Below are 21593 nucleotides of genomic sequence, written 5' to 3' on the forward strand. Positions count from 1 at the left end.
GTTTTATTTCATATACAGAGTGTCCCAGAAATCAACGTCAAGCCCAAACGGAGTGATATTATTGATACTAATCATTAGAAAAAAAATAATCCCGTGTAGTTTGAAAAATATGAGCTTTGAAGTACGTCCTAGAGTTTTGGTAAAACATCCTAGAGTTTTCGGTTATTGTGATTAATTTTTATTATTGAATTTAAATTATTATTATTTTATTATTAAATTAAATTGTATGAAGGCTCTTAATTTCTGCGCAAACTATTTTATAAATTGTAAGTAACAAAACATAGTAAGAAATTTTGTAAAGCGCATTTATATTAATTTTTCAATTTTGATTAAAATTTGAGTATCATTTGATTTTATTTTCTATTTCTGATCTATCAGCACACTCTCATCAGATATCGGGTGATGGTATTAATACTTGAGCTTTGAAGTACAGCTTAGAGCTTTGGCCAAACTTTGATCATTTTTCGGTTATTGTAATTGATTTTTACTAATTTTATTCATTTGAAGTTTTGATTCGTAACTATAAATAACATTTCTATCCTATACATAGTCATAAATAACACCTCAAACATGAAAATAACGCGAATTACTGATTTCAAATACATATATATATATATATATATATATATATAACAAATGTATTTTGAGTGGATAATAGATATTAATTTGGAAATATGAACAAACAACACTCTTTTTTGCACTAATTTATTAAATAATAATTTTCACAAACGTTTCGAGACTAGGTTTGTCTCATCATCAGTGTCTTATAATTTATTAGCATTATGTGTTATCCATTACATTTCGCTCGATATACTGTAATGTATATCGAGTAAATTAGCAAAAAAGAGTGTTGTTTGTTCATATTTCCAAATTAATATATATATATATATATATATATATATATATATATATATATACATATACTGAGGGTATAGGCGTTGGCAGCGGCTAGTGACTGTCGCCTCCTAGTTTGATAAATGATTCCAAGATTAATTATATATTTTTTGCGATTCTGCATAAAAAGGCAAATGATTAATTTGTCATCAATAACTAATACAGAATTAAATTCAGTCTGCAATTCATTCTTGACCCTTATATAAATAATAAATAAGGTATTCGAAAATTGCTACCTATATGACATCGTGCATTGATTAACATCGCCGGTGTTATTATATCAGTAGTTATCTCTGAAATGTACATTTGAGTCAGTGAACGGAGAAATAACAAGACAAGACAAGACGAGAATCGAGGACAAAGTGGCCGGCTAATCTCGCGGAATGTGCGCAACACTACTGCAGCCCGTGCCCGCAGCGTCCTATGCCCATTATAACACGATCCGTTACGATTTTATAATGGAATCGCGCACCCATTTCTTGCATTATGATTACTATTGACTAGCCAGCGCAATATAAAAGTAGATGATTCATAAAGAAAATGATAACGCAAGAACTGATGTATTTATTAGAAGAGCGGGGAGCCGAGACAAATTTATAATCAACTCTTTGAGACATCAAAATAGTCAGAAAAGCAGACGTCATTTTTCTAACTATGTATTCTTTGAGCTGTGTTTTCCAACCTACATTCCTTATCGGTTACTTTACTCGAGATATGTGAGATCTATAACCACAAGTAAAAATTTGATATCATACTGCTTGATATCGAGCTTAGCTGAGATTTGGGATCGAACCCGGGACCAGAAGTTTGTGCTGGCCCACCTTTCTTACCGGTTACGCCACGGCTGGCTCATTTGTCTAATCATGGCAATACTATTTTGAAACAATCCAAAGCCCTCCATGGCTCCCCATCACCAATATATATCAACTTTGATTAATTTTAGTATGGTATAAGCAAAGTAAAGAATTTATTAACAACAATATTTGAAAGTAATGGTAAAAAGATGAGTAATCAGCCGTCGCTCCAAATCAAGCAAAGTCGCTATCAGGAAATAAACGGCAATGTTTGAAAATACATAACAAAAGTATTTTCTTTCGTTATAAGTTTTTTTTTGTTGTAAGCACTATTGTTTAGTTTACTCGATTTATAATTTTTAAGTTAAATTCAACATTTTTTTATACAACCTCTATAAGCCAACTCGTGGGTGGGGTAAAAAAGACCAACTGAACCTTTACTCTGGCACAGGTGTGAACAATAACAAATAGAATATAAAAAAGTGAATTAAGTTAAAAAAAAAATCAACTTCATGAGAGATAAATTAAATAAATAGTTACCCCAACTCTGTTGACAAATATTTCTGACAAAATACCAAATCAAGGTTATATACAGTGTTTTTCCGTAAAAAAAATGTACCCTTTAAACTTATATTTTGCATTCGTTGAGTAATGTAGTTATTATTTCGTAAAATCTCTATAAAATTAAAAATAAGATATTTCTCCGCCTACGGAGGTAGAAAAGAGCAGGTGACATGTTCTTGTTTTGAAAAAACATTTCAACAATGATGAATTAGCTAGGGGTTTTACTGAACACAGTCAGATAGTTGTTTGATATGTGTTGTTGTGATATAATTGGTTTGGTATTCACAATAGCTGTTCAAAGTCAAATTGGACTTTTATACCCCGTCTTACCTATATTATAGTCATTATTTTAGAAGAAAATGATATAAATATCTCCATCTTATGAAAACGTCATTTTGTACCTATTAAGTTCAGTCGTTTTGCTTAATAACAGTACACCCATGATTTATTGCTAGCACATCATGCATCGATGATACTTGGATATGACACGAGGTACATATAAGGAAACAAATGAAATATCTTATGCTTGAAAAATGCATTTTCTCCGTTGCATAACGCACGGCGAACAAAACGATTCAGTCAGTCAGCCAGCTTAGCGATATATTGAAAAATGTTCGTGCCGCTGGTGAACGTTAAGTCATAGTTAAGTAGACATTTAATCTACTATGCACTATCATTAAATGTAAACCGCGTACTTTCTACAGATACGCGAAATGGTAAAGAGCACAACCAGGGCCCGCGGCCTCCCGCACTACAAGGACATCGTCAACGTTGCACAAGTCCTCATTATGCATACTGAAACATTACACATTGATCATAATGCGTAGCATTACATACATTTTCTTTATTGAGATATTATAAACTGAACTACCTGACTATTTATTGGATGCAGCATCATTAATTTGAAATAAAAATACTGATATTTTTATTTATCTTGAATACGCTGAAAAGAATTCCGAGCGTTTCTCATGTTATTACAAATTGCAAATGCACAATGGAGACAGGAAAATCTAATATTCAATGGATGTTATTGTTAGATCAAACATCAGAAAATACTGAATGTAAAACATTATTATCATGTAGGATATAATTTGTGTACTTTGCATTACAAAAATACAAAATGAATATAACAAACTCTGCTCTAGCTTTTACGTTAGTTTTTAAATTAAATTACTTATTTATATCACTAAGGGAATACATTCATACTAAAATATGAAGTTAATCAATTCATTTGCATTTTTGCAAGAGTAAATCTATTGCTGTTTTTAAAACTGCTCCCTGTCATATAAAGATGAGTTCTAAAGTTTTATAATTTAACAACAAAAAAGTACTCCCTGTCGATACTAATTTATTTATTATAGAACGATTATGCTGGCAAGATAAATACGTGGAAAATGCTTTCAACGAGTTTATCATGCGCCACTAGAACAGTATAAGATTTTGCGGAAAGTTTTTAAATAACGCCTGCCACCTAAAATCATTTTCTTATTAATTAATTCCTCAAAGGGGTAATAAACCGCATGAAATAGGATTTTGTTAAATTATTAGATACATCATCACATAGAAGGCTATGCATTCTGAATGTCTATTTAAATAAAATGAAAAAAAATATTTTTAGTAAAACAATTTTCTGAATTTTAAAATATATAGAAAATTCAATGGATGAATAGTACAGATCATCAACATAGAAATTAGCATGAAGTTACACATCCATTATTATAATTCCTCATCAGAATTTCTATTAAATATTATTATAAAATGCTATATATCTATAAATTTGATAGATTTGATTAATTGATTTTATTTATATCAATTTTATTAATAAATTGGTAAATTTCTCTATTTATTAATAAATTAGTTAAATCAGAAATCAGAAAAAAATAAAATGATACTCAAATTTTAATTAACATTGGAAAATTAATATGAATACGCATTACTAATTTTCTACTAGGTTTTATTACTTAAAATTTGCAAAAGAATTCCCGCCCAAATCAAGAGCGTTCATGCAATTGTTGTAAGTAAATTGTAGTTTTCCATTTGTTCTGTTCTAATAAAAAAAAATTGCGCTCCTCTTATTTTATTCAATAATTTCATTTTATAAATACTGAATTGATATTATCAGACTACAAATTAATATGCAGATCTTCAATAAAAACATGAGTAAACAATAATATTTTTTTTTGTTCATTTTAATGTCATTTCGATTATTTTGTTTATCTACGATAAAAGGATTTTGGGAACAGCTCCTGTAAAAGGCTCTCCCTGAAAACGCGCCCCACAGGTTGGAAACCACGGTTCTAGTTGCGGGATAGATTTTGTAGCTTTTGTCAGGATATATAAATAAAATCTTAATTTATAAACAATTTTATTTCATGTGCAAAAACCTTTAATGATCCTCGTATGTGACTAAATTAGCTTCTTTTTAAAAAAGGTGTAGTGAGGGTTGCATCGTCAAATGTTAGAATAAATATTAATTAAACAAAATTAATTATTAAAAATTAATTATAATGCTAATACTAATTTGTGTAAAATATTTAACATTCGTTAATCAGCTGACGATAGTAAAATTATCATTGTTTGCCACGTGCCGTACTTTTTTGTACATAAAGAAAGATATTCGCTAATGTCTGTTATTAAGCCAAAGTAATCGACATGGTGCATTACTTTTTGGTATATTACTTCATTAATGCAGTTGTAATTTTATATATTGCCCCATTAAAAGTAATATGGTTCATTAATATTTTATTATGTTAATGCACCTAGTCCTTCCAAATTATCAAATTATGATTTGCATTCATAAAAAAGCTTTTTCTTTGAATTGCTTCTACTTGTACCTAAATGGCAAAAACTTATTAGACAGTGTAATGCATTGTCGCTGAATTACTTTTCCTTGTACCATTATTTGAAAAAACCTTATTAGACGGCGTAATAATGCATTATGCTCGATATTTCTTATTAAAAATGCTTTTATAAAATTCTAAAATATATTGTTTCCGTGTCAGGAATTTCAATCAAGCGGAGATACGCAAAGATACCTCACACTGCAGTTTCATACATTAGCACGTCATCAGATTTCGTATTCTGCGTACGTTAATATCAGCAAAAATTTTAAACCCGAGGGGCGCTCGGAAATACGCGTACGCATAAAGATGAGTTCAAGACTTTTTTAATTTTAAAACGTACCAAATAAGTATACATACATACATATATACATATATTATATTTATTATATTCGACATCTAAAAAATACTCTTGAAAAGTTTGAGCACGTTTAATGAAATACTCACTACAAATATATGAGTAGAAAAGAAAATAAAGCAGCACACCATAATTTTAATAACTTTAAAGGAGAGCAATTTAATTAGATACGTGATTTATTTAAAACTTCTGCAATATAAAATATAATTTAAAATGTAATAAGTCTTATACAAATATTATGCAGTTCTTGTTCACTGGAGCAGTTTCACAGGATTATATAATATATTTAGGGTAGAGCGGAGCTTGAATGTCCGCGGCTAAAAAAGTCCACCATCAATATCTCACAAACAAGTAAAATTAGATTTTTTTTTAACAACAACATTTGAAAGTAGATGGCAAATAATGCATAACCAGCTATCACTTTGATACTTCCAACGTCGCTAACGGGAGATAGATAGTAATATCTTTCGTTGTTAGTTTTTGGAGTTGTGAGCACTGTTGTTTAGTTCATGAGACCTTAATATAATTTTGAAATATAAGTTATAACTGTTTTATAAGCTATATTGTTATTTCTAAGTTATATCCAACAGTTTTTTTATATACAACCACCATAAAAGCTTACATGTATGCGGGGTAGAGAGGACCAACTGAACCTTTACCCTGGTAAAATTGTAAATAATAAAAAAATAGTAAATAAAATTAAAAAAGGACATTTTACCAAATTTTTATTCCAGCTCTGCTGACGAATATTTCTGACAAAATACTAGACCAAGGTTATATACGGTATAATCTCTGTAAAAATGTCCCCATAAAATTTCTATTTTGTATTGGTTAAATGATTTAGCTATGATTTCAAAAAATTCTTTTAAAACTAAAAATAAGACATTGTATCTGTTTGCCCGATGACTGTCCCTTTCTACCCATAGACTAGGTAAACAGAACAGGAGACAAATTTTGAAAAAATAGCTAAAAAATATATTTCTATAATTAGGAATTAACGGAGAATTGTACTGAACATAGTTCAATAGTTTATTTGGTTTAGACATGATAATTACTGAAAGTCAAATTGGACCTTTGTGCCCCGCTCTATTCTATTATTTTGACATAATTATTATTATTCTAATTTTTCCCCAGCCGCATTATATTGTTTATTAGTTTAATTTTATTTGTATGAACTATTCTTATTTATATATATTTATATAGTTTAGCTTTGTAACTCATAGAATACGATTTGATTCTGAAATAAAAAAAAAGAAAAAAAATGCAGTTCTTTTCCAGACAAACTAGAGACGACATTTATAATTTAAAGCACAAATATTTCGTTAAATATTATAATGCGTTCGGTAGAAAATTGTTAATTTAAAAAAAATAAAAGTGAATGACTCTCATATGACTTTATAATTCCATAGTAAAGATAATAATCTGATATATGCATTTGAAAGCTTGGGTAGAATTCTTACGAATAGAAAAAAGCTACCACGTACTCGGGTTTGAGAAATACCTCACTAACTTCTAAGTGCTTTTGGAGACATATATTTATAGTAATGTAGTATTTTATTTTACATATTTGTGTTGTAATTGCGCTTTGATATATATAAAAAAAATCGTAAATAATAAAAGAATAAAACTGTAAATTTGATAGTTTACAATAAATGTGGTCCCAAATTATTAAGTAAAATACTAAGTTACTATTTTTCCATTATCCAAATTAAATTATATTCATTATCCTATTATTCTCGGTATCCTATAAGCAATTACGAGACGTATTTCCTTACCTTTTAGCTTTATTAGAAAACAACCCAATGGCTGACCTTTCTCTTTGTTATGCAAGTATTCGATATGTAGATACTTCTGATTGTAACGTGATTTAGAAGTACATATCTAATGATCACATCATAAAAGAAAAGGGCTGCATTCTAAATAGCCACCATTAGAAGAAACCAGCCTTCTAAATTGCCATATATTAAAATAACAAAACTGAATGTCTTCATAATAGGCACATATAGGCAACAATAGGTTTTGTTATAAACAATATTCTGTATTTACTTTATTGCATCTATTTCTTATAAAATATCTTAAAATGATACCGTTGATTAATTATTCTCCTAGCACTTCATTTAGTAGTATCGTTGACGATCGAGTGCAAGTAATTAAATATGCAAATTACTTTATACTGAATCAGTCAATTTGCGAGCGATGATAACATGAAAAAGCGTCTAGTGGCGGAAGTTTCTTGAAAAAGTAAAATGCGTCTTGTGGCGTGTCAAAGAGACGTTATGAGGTTATGAGGAAGAGTAGGTTTGGGTAACTCCGAATATCTTATAAAGCATTTCACACACGCGGATAACTTTAGCATAGATTATTTTATATTGCCATATTATATAACAAAAACACTATTATTTGATTAAAATTAAAAATTATATCTATATAAATACTTTATAAAAATTACATATTTATATTAGGTTGGAAACTAAGTGCGGCTTTCAGCTTGGATGGTTTCAATTAAATTTGTAGGTATGCTGATGTAGTCCAAAGTGTGATATGCCTTTTGTTAATGGATAGTAGGCAGTTTAGATGTCCATCAGTTAAAAGGTTTTTTATTTATTGCGTAGTTTTCATTGTTAGATAGAAATTGTTTGTAGTGTTCATTGAAAGATAGAAAATCAAATAAAAAAATTGTCTTATTTTACTTTTGAACCGTTTATGAAGAAGTCTTAAAAAACGGCAGTATTAAATTTGGTTTTCCAAATTTCGTTCTGGTGACTTTTTTCACTCAAAGTTGAAAAACGCTCTGGTCGTCCAGTTGTAGGAAGGAATTGTCTATTTTGAACTGTTCTCATAAACCGAACGATCAATTCTGATGTCTGCATTAAATAACTAACAAAATTATCAATGCAGTTGAAAACAGCGGCCTGAAATGCTAAATCATAGAAGCTTGGATGGGATGTTAATAAAAACCAGAAATTTTATAAAAGTGGGATAACAATGCTGCTTGAAAGATGACAAAAAGTCAGTGATCAAAATGGACAATGCATTTTAGAATATAGTTATTTAGTACCATGAACTTACTTAGTTTCCAACCTAATAGATACTTATATATATATATATATTAGTGATGTGCCGACTCGAAAATTTCCTGATTCGAGTGATTCGAATCAGAAAAAAACCTGATTCGAATCATGATTCGAATCAATTCGAATCAAGTTCATATATGAACAATTATAATTTAAGAGAAGAAATAATATTATTTTAATAATTTTATAAGTGAAATAATTAATTTAGTAAGCAATTAATTCCAAAAAGTGCAGAGATGAATACATTTATACTATATATATAATAATAAACTAGCTACAAATATAACTAATCTTTCAAGTGAATTTACAGTAAAATATAACCAAACACTTCTCTATCACTAAAGCATATAAAACAATATTCTTAATCTTACGTTGAACGAATGCATGTGTATATTATTGATTGTTTAGATCTAATCTAAACAGGGAGCTGAATCTAACGTCTTACGAATGACTTAAAATTCAATCCACTACTGTAAAGATTGATATTATTTCATTTGTGTGAATTTGCCATTACTGGCACAATTAAAATATAATAATTTTGTATGTGTATAAAACTCGTTGTGTAGTTTATTTTGATAATAATTAAAATCTAAATCGCGTATTTATTATCTAAATGAGTTTTTGATATTTCATGAACAAATTTGCTCTCAGCGCTTAGTCAAAAATAAACAAACACTCAAGACCCATACGCACTGCATCTCCATAAGTCGATACGCTAAACACGGACACATGTTTCGAACTCAAGTCGGTATGATTCAGTTTGAGTCATATGAACTCGGATAAATTCATACCGACTTGAAGTCGGGATAAGTCGGTTTGAGTCATAGGAACTCGAATCAATTCATAACGACTTGAAGTCGGGATAAGTCGGTTTGAGTCATAGGAACTCGAATCAATTCATAACGACTTGAAGTCGGGATAAGTCGGTTTGAGTCATAGGAACTCGAATCAATTCATAACGACTTGAAGTCGGGATAAGTCGGTTTGAGTCATAGGAACTCGAATCAATTCATAACGACTTGAATGCGGTTAAAGTCATATAAATTGGAGTCGGGTGATACATTTAAGCGTATTAAAGGCGGGTGACTCGCATGATTTAATTCAAGATTTATTTTTTATATTTATTATTATTATTTTTTATATTTATTATTATTATTATTTATATTATTATAATATTGAATTAAATTAAAACATTTTTTTTATATTTATGAAAATTTGTGTTCACACATCACAGAAAATTTTTCGCGGCTTGATACGAGTTGATTCGAATCAAGTAAAATCTGATTCGAATCAAGTCGTTAAAGGCTTGATTCGAATGATTCGAATCACTTGATTCGACTTGGCACATCACTAATATATATATATATATATATATATATATATATATATATATATATATTTAAAGCTATGTGTATTATTAAATTTCTCCATAATTGCAAATTGCAGACCATATCACTCAACCGTTGCCCATGTTTGTTAGAATCGATGCTTTATAATGATGCCTTACTGGAAAAGAGAAGTCTGAACTGTACACAGTCTACAGTATAAAACGTTTTCTATCAAATGTCGTGTATAAGTACCAAAGCTCTTTATAACTAAGTCAAAACGGTAATTATCAGGTCAAATGCCATACTCGTGTAAGTAACTTGAACTACTTGAGTACTCATGAACTGATCCATAGTAAACTAAAATATGGTGTATAACGATACAACTTACAGGAAAACCTACTTATTTAGTAGTTATTAATTATCCTGCATATATTTATATGATAATTTTAATATAACGATTAGAGTAACTATTATTACGGGTATTGGGCATCAAGTCGCGCATGGTTTATGAAAACAATTTGTATATATGTTATTTTTTGTAATATGTGATCTCGTATGTAAAAACAAATGCAACAAAAAAAATATTATGCAAAAGATATAAAAATATTTACAAACCGAAACACAAAGTTTTAAATTCCAGAAAATTATACAGAGAATTAGTCTAAACTTTAAATTATACAAATTATTAAATAGTATAACTATTATTGCAGATATATCGTACTCAATCTACTTACAGATAATTATTAAAAAAAAGTGTAATAAAATGCACAAATATATTGGATACACATATTGTAAACCATTGTATTGATAAACGCAAAGAATTTTATATAGAAAACTTTTTTTATTACACTACTATTAAAATAATAACATAATTCTGTAATAGTTACTTATTTTGAAATTTCAAATAATGCTTATGAATATACTTTGAAAATTTCATATAGAATGCTAGTATTTTTTGTACAAATATTGCATACATAACTTGACCATAAGTGTAACAATTGTAAGTGCAAAATTAATAACATTTTGCTTGCGTATTTACACCCACGCATATATAACAATATAAAAGAAATATATAATACAGGATACTTCTGAGCAAAAAGTAAAAATAACTGAGCAGTATATTATTTTTTAATGGACTTTGAAAGTATTATGTTTATGCAAAATATTTCTTTAATATTCGTCGCAAGTTGAGTTGTATATTATATATATAAAAGTACGTGAGAATAACTTTAGGCGACAGAGAGTGAACAAAAAGAATTAGCAAGCTGGTCGGGGTGGAGGATCACCATTAGTACATTCGCTATTAGACGTCCAGATTTGCATAAAACCGATATTGTCGATGCAATGCCGTCTAGTGCGGCTGGGGAGGAGTGAGCGATATACGCACAATTTCTATGCGAATTCATTGTCGGCATCGGGAGCTTTGTGGGGAGTGACGACTGTCTCTGGCTGCGATTAATCCCAAACTTTTTTCCATCAATTTTATTATTCGAATCCCCGATTGTAAAACTGCCGGCGTTTCGCGAAAGAAACAAAGCGTTTGCCTTGTTTATTTTTATGGTTTCTGGAAACAAAGACTGAAAGCATATCGACACCAACTGTTTGATTGCTTTAGTTTGGATTCTCAGTGGGTTGTTATATGCTACCTTTTGCAAAAATCGATTATTTTTTAAGATCAAAATGTTTCGCAAATCGATTCGATAAATCTGTAAAACAACAATTGGAACATTAATTTAGAAAAAAAGAAATATATTTAAGTCGATAAAAATATATTCTTCGATACATAATATTTTAATACAAAGATTAAGAATAAAGTCTTTCGCAAAGGCTGAAATATAATATATTTCTTACTTAAGGGCCGATTCTGCTTGGTAAAATAGACCAATGTTAAGGCAAGACTAGGTTGCGTAGCGCTTCTCATAAAAAAAGATACTAAATACTGTCAAAATGCCATGTGGTTGCTGTGCAATCAGGCGTTTTAGATAGAAAACCTAATCTAGAAAACGCACAAACCTCAAAAAAGAATCTTATCATAACTTCATCTTTCTGATGTCACGTATGAGTAAAGTTGAATTTTATATGTGAAATGCAGCGCATTATAAACAGCATAGAAAACACTTACAGTTAGCATTTTGAGAGTTTTTATTACCATTTTGTATGAGAAGCGCTACGTAACATAGCCTTGCTATGGCCCCTAAGTCTTCATACAATGAAACTGTCATTCAAATCAAATACCACACTTGAAATAATATTAAATATTAGTAATCCTTTGAACTCTCAATAAAAAATACAATAAAAATTACACATCATTCAGATCATACTTGAAGCATGAAAAACACATTAATTACTATTACTTGTAACACTTTTGAAATTTATTGAATGTATGAAAAAGTATGAAATATTACAATATGTATATAATTTAAGTCCTTTAGAGCATTTAATAACAAACAAAAATAATTATGAGTTCATATGCTATCAGTTGTAATGACAAAAAAAAACAGCATTACATATGTCAAGTATGTTTATAAAATAAAACTTGTACAAAAAACCTAATTTGTTCCAACAAATGCATTTAAATATCAAGAAATGCAACTAAACTTTCTCGAATTTTTATTATCTCAAAGCGTGCTGATTGGCACTTGATTGCTTAAGACCGCCCGTGTCTAATTTCTGCACACGTAATAATTGCTAGGCGACGCCATTACGAGTGTTCTCGTCTGAGAAACCATTAACATCTAATCTTTCTCAGTAATTTAGCAACCGTCAGGTTAAAGAAGCGCTGGGTCAGAGATGTTGGGAAGATGAGCGACTTTGCGTCGGGTGACAATGAGCCCCGGAGGCGCGCAGTCATTCGATTAAGAATGCGCGAGGGCGTGCACAGTACGCCGAGTCGGGCTCCCTCACACGGAGGGGTTGCATGTCGTTGCATGGTAGCATGTGTCTGGCACGATGTGCGAGATTCAGCGATAAAGAATTCACACAAACTACAAGAAAGAGCGCTGCCATTGCGTCAGAGGGCTGTCACACACGTTTGACTTCGAAAAAGTCCGTCATTACAACAGTTGTTTTAATTCTTCTTCAATACATGACGTGCTTCACATTATTAAGTAGATTGTAGTTAAACTGCCTCTAGATTTCTAGATAATAGGGCATGAAAAGTCCTAGTAACTTCTTAAGCACTATTTCCAAAAATATAAATATAAAACTAAACGTCATTCTTTAAATAATATTAAAGTTATAACAATTACTAATAAACAATTTAAAATAGACCGAAACCAGCATTCTTTCGGTAAGTATTTAGTTAACTACAAGAAAGAGCGCTGCCATTGCGTCAGAGGGCTGTCACACACGTTTGACTTCGAAAATGCCCTTCATTACAACAGTTGTTTTAATTCTTCTCCAATACATTAGGTGCTTCACATTATTAAGAAGAGACTAGTTGAACTGTGTGAGATGAAAAGGCACGATAAAAAGTCCTGGAAACTTCTTAAGCACTTATATTTCCAAAAATATGAATATAAAAATAAACGTCATTCTTTAAATAATATTAAAGTTATAACAATTACTAATAAACAATTTAAAATAGACCGAAACCAGCATTCTTTCGGTAAGTGTTTATTAAGTACAAGAAAGAGCGCTGCCAATGCGTCAGAGGGCTGTCACACACGTTTGACTTCGAATATGTCCTTCATTACAACAGTTGTTTTAATTCTTCTTCAATACATGACGTGTTTCACATTATTAGGAAGAGACTAGTTGAACTGCCTCCTGATGTCTAGATGTCCTAGGAACTTCAAGCACTTATATTTCCAAAGACATGAATATAAAAATCAACGTAAAGTTATAACAATTACTAATAACAATTTAAAATGGACCGGAACTAGAATTCTTTCGATAAGTTTTTGTTTATATAAAGCAGAGCAGGGCTTAAAGGTCCGTGGGTGAACAGGTTCACCACCAATCCTCAAAAACTAGTGAAATTATCAATTTTTAGCAACAATATTTGAAAGTAGAGAGAAAAGAATGTGTAACTAATCATCGCCTTAAATCGGGCGATTTCACTACCAAGAGATAAAAGACCACATTGTCATTGTTACTGTAACGAAAGTATTTTTTTAAAAAGTACTGTTATGTCTTTTAATTTTTGAACGAGGTTGTTCATAGTTTACGATACCTAAATAGATTTTTAGTTATACTTCATTTACTTGTTTTATATGTTGTACTATTATTTTTAAGTTAGATTCAACAGTTTTATTTCTATATGTCTAGAATAGCTCATGTGGTTGGGGTAAAAAGAACCACCCAAACCTTTGGGTAGCAAGGAATAAACAATAAGAAACTAGTAAAAAAAATAAAAATAAGTTATAAAACAATTTTACATAAAATACGTAAATTAAATTAATAATTACCACATGAAGGTTATATCCAGAACGATCTCTATAAAGCATGTGCGCATAAAATATGTATTTCAAATAGAAGTTATATTCACTTTATTTGTAATAATTGTGTTTCAACTAACAATGAGTCTAAGAGTTGATATCTTTTTGTTTATTATGTTTAAAAAAAACATATTTAGATTATGATTTGTTAACCTAATAGTTAAACAGCATCGTGCTGATTAAATAATGTAACTATTTGTGTTAACGCCACACTCCCAACCCTGGCCTAATTATTATATTTTATTATCTTCATACAGGATAGCAATAATAAACACTCATCCCTTAAATAATCTCTCTTATTGTCACGCATCAGGTCCCTAAATATATCATCCTGCAATTAATCTATACTTCTAAGAAACTCGGATCACACCTGTACCCAGTTTAATACTACGTATCATGCAATCACCGACCAATACCTGATTGGTTGATGAATATGATAGCCACTGATTGGATCCAAAATTGTAATGGAATGTCGCTTAATTCCACAAAATGAACCAATCAGAAAAATATATAAAATTGTAGAATATTTATAATTTAGTATAAACTCAAATATCATCTAGCTAACATCAGTCTTAAATCAACATTCAAAGCAATAACATCTAACATATCATCTATGAGTCTTAATATTTCATTCAAATATACAATAATTAAACATTTATTATTATCTTTTAATCGGTCTGATATAGCTACTATCTAAATATATCTGGTCCTTCGACAATATAAATAAAGTGCAAGTGCTTAATAGAGTTCAGCAGCATCTCGGTGGATCACGAACTTCTTACACACTTTCAATCTATCTTTTAACAACATATTTTTGGCCCAATTTGTGTTTTATGGAGTATAAAACCTGTTTTAAATTAAAAATAAAATGATGTAACTTTTTCCCCCCTGGCTGCCAGTGATATTGGACCTTTGTACCCGCCCTACCCAAAATATATTTTTGAAATATAAATCCAATACTACGATAACATTATTGCAATATAGCATCAACAAAACACAAATCCGTAACTAGAATCCGTTATTCATAATATGCAGAGAGATTGTCTCTCAACGGCGGCTTAATGTGATGTAATAGTAATACTCACATTCACATCACCATCCCTTTATTACTTCACCGTGTCCAAAAAACTTTAAATATTCCCCGGAGCCCATACTAATGCGGGATGTTTTGCCCGTTTCACTAGCACTGCGTGTGTATCGCTGCGTTATCGTTATCGGGACTCGGTTTTAAGCCATACCGATCACGTATGTGGCGTTCGGGTTCGATGACTATCTAACGACCTCGTCCCGTCGCACAATTTTACTGTTCAGAGATAAATAAATTCAATCAAGTATCTTTTATCAAAAATGAACCGATAGTTTGCTATACCAATAACAATCGGAATATGCTATAATAGCGATTAAAACATAGTGCGCGACGCAATCGAATAACTTAATTTATGGACCGATTCTGCGCATAACAGAGAAATGTTACGGCATAGCTATGTTACGCTCCGACCTCCATACATTATGCGAATGAATCATACTGAATGCTGTCAAAATATCATGTATTTGCTGTTCATTCCGGCGTTTTAAGCATAAACTGCAACGTCACTCGTATGTTACCTAAGAGGAATCAGAAACACACACTTATCTAACATCGTTTTTTTGACATTTGTGCGGCTTTTAGGTTATGTTTTGTATGAGAAAACCTGAGAAATTCGCCTGACTGAACACCAACCGCATAACTTTTGTCTATATTACTATGGAAAATTCTTCATAACATGACCTTATCATAACATTGCGGCAGAATCGGTCCCTCAATTCCAGTGCAACAACTATCAACCTTATCAATCCAATGCTTTGATTCATATGTAATAGAGTAGACCGGGGATTAAAGGTCCGCGGGTAAAAACGTGCACCGCGGACTTCCAAAACAAGTGAAGTAAAGAATTTTGTAACAACAATATTTCAAAGTAGAGGGAAGATGTATAGTCAGCTATCGGGAGACAATCGGCAATGTTTGAAAATCTCTAAAGTATTTTCTTTCGCTGTTAGTTTTTTTGACTGTGAGCACTGTTGTTTAGTTTACAAAACCTGAATATAATTTTTGAGTACTTTTTTTTCAATTGTTTTATAAGATATATTGTTATTTTTAAGTTAGATTCAACAGTTTTTTTATATAACCTCTATAAAAGCTTGCAAGTGGCTGAGCCTTTACCCTTGCAGAGGTGTAAACAATAAAAAATAGTAAATAAAAAAGTAAATCAAGTTAAAAAAGCAATTTTAAAAGATATTAATTAAATAAAGAGTTATTCCAACTCTACTAATAAATATTTAAGATAAAATATCAGATCATGGTTATGCACGTTATCTCTGTAAAAAATGTATTCATGAACTTATATTTTGCATTGGTTGAATAATTTTGATTAGTCATATATAAATAATGAATAATTGGTTGAAATCAAAATTAAAAATAAGACATTGAACCTGTTTGCCCCTGGCCGTCCCATTTTACCCCATCTATGAAGTAAAAAGGACCAGGTGACAAAATTTTGAAAAACAGCAAAAAACACATTTCTACAATGATGTTTTTTACTGAACATATTAAGATAGTTGGTTGTTTCATATGTGTTATTTGTTGTGATATAATTGGTTTGCTTTTCACAATATAATTGCTAAAAGTCAAATTGGATCTTTGTGCCCTGCCCTACCCTATTTGATAAATAACAAGCTTAGTTTCACATATCAAAATAAATGTGTTGAAAAATTCAAATAAAACAGAGCTAAAACATGACATTAACAAGTTTCAACTTTGTATACGACAGCGAGTCATTTTACGTTTGGAGATTATGATTATTCAATAAGGTAAAACTGGTGAATTTTTCACGGTTTGCCTTCATAATTTTGATAAAAAACCGGATACATGAAACCGAGCGGAACAAAACCGGAGGTAACAACGTCACATGCATATCAAAGCAAATAAAGCATTTCATAATACACTGTGCACAGGGTATCATTTTCATATAAATGGTATAAGTATCATACAAAAAACAAAATGAATATTAAACAAAGTTCTTTTCTCTTCCTCGATATTGTAGAGATATTTCATATGACAAAAAAGTCGATTGTAAAGCAGACCACACGTATTTCAAATTTAAAATGCATAAACAAAAGCATTCAGAAGAAAAATAAATAAATTATAATATATTTATCAGATGTTCAGCTAAAATAAAATCCAAATATATCTGAAATGTGATATAACCACAACACGCGTGTAAAAATCGTATATTATTAATCTTTATTATAATGATTAGCATATCAGTAAGTAATTTACAAAAATATACATTACAGCTTGTAAAATCCAACATATAATAACTTAAACGATTCCTATATTAAAACCAAACTTAAAACCGGCAGTTTGGTATATGTGAATTATCACCGACAGATAATGAACCCAAATTTATGAACTCATACATTATTCATTGGCCAAATAAATATTTGAAGTGAAGTAAAAATAATTTAATGACACGATTAGAAGTTTTAATAGACACAAACACTTATAATTTATCAGGGGCTTTGCATAATTTGATCAATGTGACGATGTCGTTTAGAAACAGGTTCAGATGATTTGACAGGCTGTAATAACAGATAATCTTGTTGTAAACAAAACACGTGTTGTATTATAACACATAACGCTGCCGAACAGAAATTGATGTCCGTCGGAGCTGAATAATAGCCCGGGTGAAAAACTCTGATGGGATACCAGCGAGACTGGAACGCGTTTAATCGCATTGACAATTTATGAGGCGAGAACTGCGAAAACTGTATAGCGCAATAAGACGAAGAGCTGGAGACTTTAAAATACAAACTTTGTGAGAAATTCATAATGATTTTTGATTAAAAAGCGCTATTGAAGAGAAAGTTGCTAAGATGAAATAATGTAATGCTTTCTACAAGCATTTTTATCGTTCATGGTCACTACCTGTGCATACGAGTATCGTCCAAGGACTACACCTACATAATATGCTGTCTATGTCGTCCATAGAGGACATGTTTTGCGTCGGTCTTTGCTCTAAGATTTATCACTATGGGTTAAACGTTAATGTTAATTAATATTTAGTTTATTAGAAGCGTTCAACAATTTTTTTCAACACATTTTCATTGATAATGACAGAAATATCTTAAAATATGTCCGTTGCACCACTAATGGGCACGCTGTTCCGTATAGCAGCGACACTTCTGCAGAAAATACTCTCGCGGCGAAAAGGTTAAAAAATAAAAAAATGTGGTAGTTATGAATTGCCATTTTCGCGTAGGGATTCTGATATGCATCTCTGGTATGTGAGGTAAACATTGTACGTATCGAAGATATTTTGTTAAATACCATATCGAAAATTATTTCAGTGGAAAAGGATGAAGTACTGATAGTAATTCAGCTGCAATATTTATTAGTCAAGATTAAAATAACAAAATTGTGTACAATAAATGTAATTTAATATTCATTAACTACGTGATAATTTTTCACATTGGATTTTATACTGAAGTATTAACCAGTAAACTGTGATTGACGAGTATACTCGTCATTGAGAAGTAACAGAATTTTGTGTTTTGACAAGCATTCACGTCATTCGCAATCTTTAAAATTTGGTTATTTAGAGTTCAATAAAAAAACGAATGTTTTATTCTCATATTTCAAGATATATAGAATATTTTGAGAATATTTTAACTTGAGAACAATACTTTACTTCGATTAAAAAGACAAAAAATGGTGGTGTGGTTGGGCACCACAGTTTTTTTTTTTTTTTTTTTTATTTATTTATTTATTTATTTGATATAATTCATACATACTGTATCTCAGTCAGACAATTGTTCTGGTATGAGAGATCACAGCAATTATAACAAAAATAAAATCTAAATTTTATGTAACAGACTTAAACATTAAGACATATATTTTTACTTATTACTATTATATACACATATATACACACACAGAAGCGCTTGCGTACATACATACATACTTATACTTAAATGTAATTTTATAAATCAGAAGTAGTATAGTATTTAAAATAGGGATTGTAACTCATTTGTTTCATTTGTCTCTTACATAATTTTTCAATTTAATTTTGAAACTGTTTAGGTCTGTCATTGTCTTTAGTTCGTCCGGTAGTTTATTGTAAAGGCTGCTTGCACTTCTCAGAGGACTAGCAAGTCCTTTACTCGATTTAGCATGTTTCATGTGGAAGTTTCGGTTTTGTCTTGTTTGATGGTCATGTATATCTTGGTTTGTCTCTATTGTGGTGCAGGTTTTGATTTTGTTATTTTTTATTTTGAATATTAGTATGCATTTTTCTATTTCTATTGTTTTGTGTAGTGGTATGTTCTTAGTCTTTTGTAGGAGTTCTTTGGTCGGAGTGAGGTAGGGATAATTGTAAGTAGATTTTATCGCTTTATTCATCATTCTTTGTAATGTCTTTATATTTTTATTTGTAGTTTGACTCCAAATCGTGATGCCGTACGTCATAATCGGAATTATATGTGATTTTAATATTAGTTCTTTGTTCTTAATTCCAAGATGTCGTATTCTTCTTATGGCCCCAGAAAGTGCTGCAATTTTTTGTTTGATTTTCTCGATTTGGTCACTCCATTCTAGATTCTGGTTTATAATCATACCCAGATATTTAGTTTTTTCTATTTCTTTTATTTCAGTATCGTTGATTAATAATTTTATATTGCCTATTTTTTTATTTTTGTTACGTCGGAAAAATATATAATTAGTTTTTTCTGTATTTATCGTGAGTTTATTTTCTGTCAGCCATGTTGTATATTTCTTTAAGTCGTCATTAATTTTTTTTTCTAGTTTCTCCAAGTCTTTATCGGCGTATATGATCATGGTGTCATCTGCGTACACTATGTATCTACCTTCTAAATTTTTGTCCTTTAGGTTGTTAATATAAATCAGGTATAATAGTGGACCTAGAACTGTTCCCTGTGGTACTCCGCATTTGACCAATTTTTTATAGCTGAAGCAATTTCCAATTTTGGTCCTTACTTCTCTTTCAGATAAGAAGTCTTGAATTATATTGTGCATCGTACCCTCAAGTCTCATATTTCTAAGTTGTTGAAAAAGAATTTGGTGATCTACAGTGTCGAAGGCTTTTTTTAGGTCTATAAATATTGCAACTGTGTGTCTATTGTTTTCTAGGTGTTCATTTATTAAATTAGTGGCATCTATTAAGGCAGATTGAGTACTTGATTTAGGTAAAAAGCCATATTGGTATTTATCTATAGAATCGTTTTCTATCAAGAATTGTAGTATTCTCTTCTTGATGACTTTTTCATATACTTTTGACAGGACGTTGGTTACAGTGATAGGTCTATAGTTGTTTGGGTCCAGTTTATCTCCTGTTTTGAAAATCGGTTTAATTGTAGCTGTTTTTAAACATTCTGGGAAAGTGCCCTTAGCGATGCATTTATTAATAATTTTAGAAAGTTAATTAGTTATATACTACATTTTGAGAAATGTAATGCTGTTTATAAAATAATGTATAGAATGTGATATTTTCTCATGTTCTCGTTTATTTAACTCATATACGTCGAACGTTTTCAAGGTATAAAGGAAGACAAAACTAATAATTAAAACTTAAGTTGAAATTTGAAGTAACAACCCATTAAACAAAGTTTATTTTGCTTCACATTATTCCTAAGCTTAAGCTTTACCTATAACTAAAAATGAGGATAGCGATAGAGAAAATATTTTATCATCCACGTATTGAAGTGAACTAATGGCCCCTACCGTTGTCCAGCTCTCCTGCTAAATGGAGAATGGACCTGTGCAGAAGTGAGAGCATTAGTCGCCGGGAGAACTCTGATGAAATCCTTGACACATGTCAAGTGTCACACGTGACATACAATATTTTATTTTGCAATATTCTATTGAAGCGAATCCCGATTATAGCACTGACAGGCGTAATCTGTAACAGCGGGTGGGCGCGAACAAGTGGGGTCGCCGAATCACCGATACGGTTAGAATTTAAAATCACCATTCCGATGCCAGTTATTTGCCTAAGACCATTTGGACGTCTATAAAAATACCTACTTTATGTTCAGTTCAAAGCTGATATACGAGAAAATGTTTTATATAAACATAAATTATGTGAATATTTTACTAAAAATCTAATTTTGTGAATAACTACTTTTAACTAGAAACACGAAAGTAAAAGTTTAAAACACCCAATTTAGAAGCAATATTAATAAAAAAAATATGAAATAATATATATATATATATATATATATATATATATATATATATATGGGTGTGTG

General features: G+C 30.5%; 1 protein-coding gene across 1 annotated transcript in view; it reads right to left on the bottom strand.

The window, feature by feature from the left end:
• Positions 1 to 21593, bottom strand: part of LOC113376889 (plexin-B) — a 114155-nt gene that overhangs the window by 10812 nt on the left and 81750 nt on the right.

Source organism: Ctenocephalides felis, unplaced genomic scaffold, assembly GCF_003426905.1.
Source record: "Ctenocephalides felis isolate EL2017-DRISC unplaced genomic scaffold, ASM342690v1 CF-g0.4_SCAFFOLD_01886, whole genome shotgun sequence".
In the NCBI taxonomy this organism is placed as follows: Eukaryota; Metazoa; Arthropoda; class Insecta; order Siphonaptera; family Pulicidae; genus Ctenocephalides; species Ctenocephalides felis.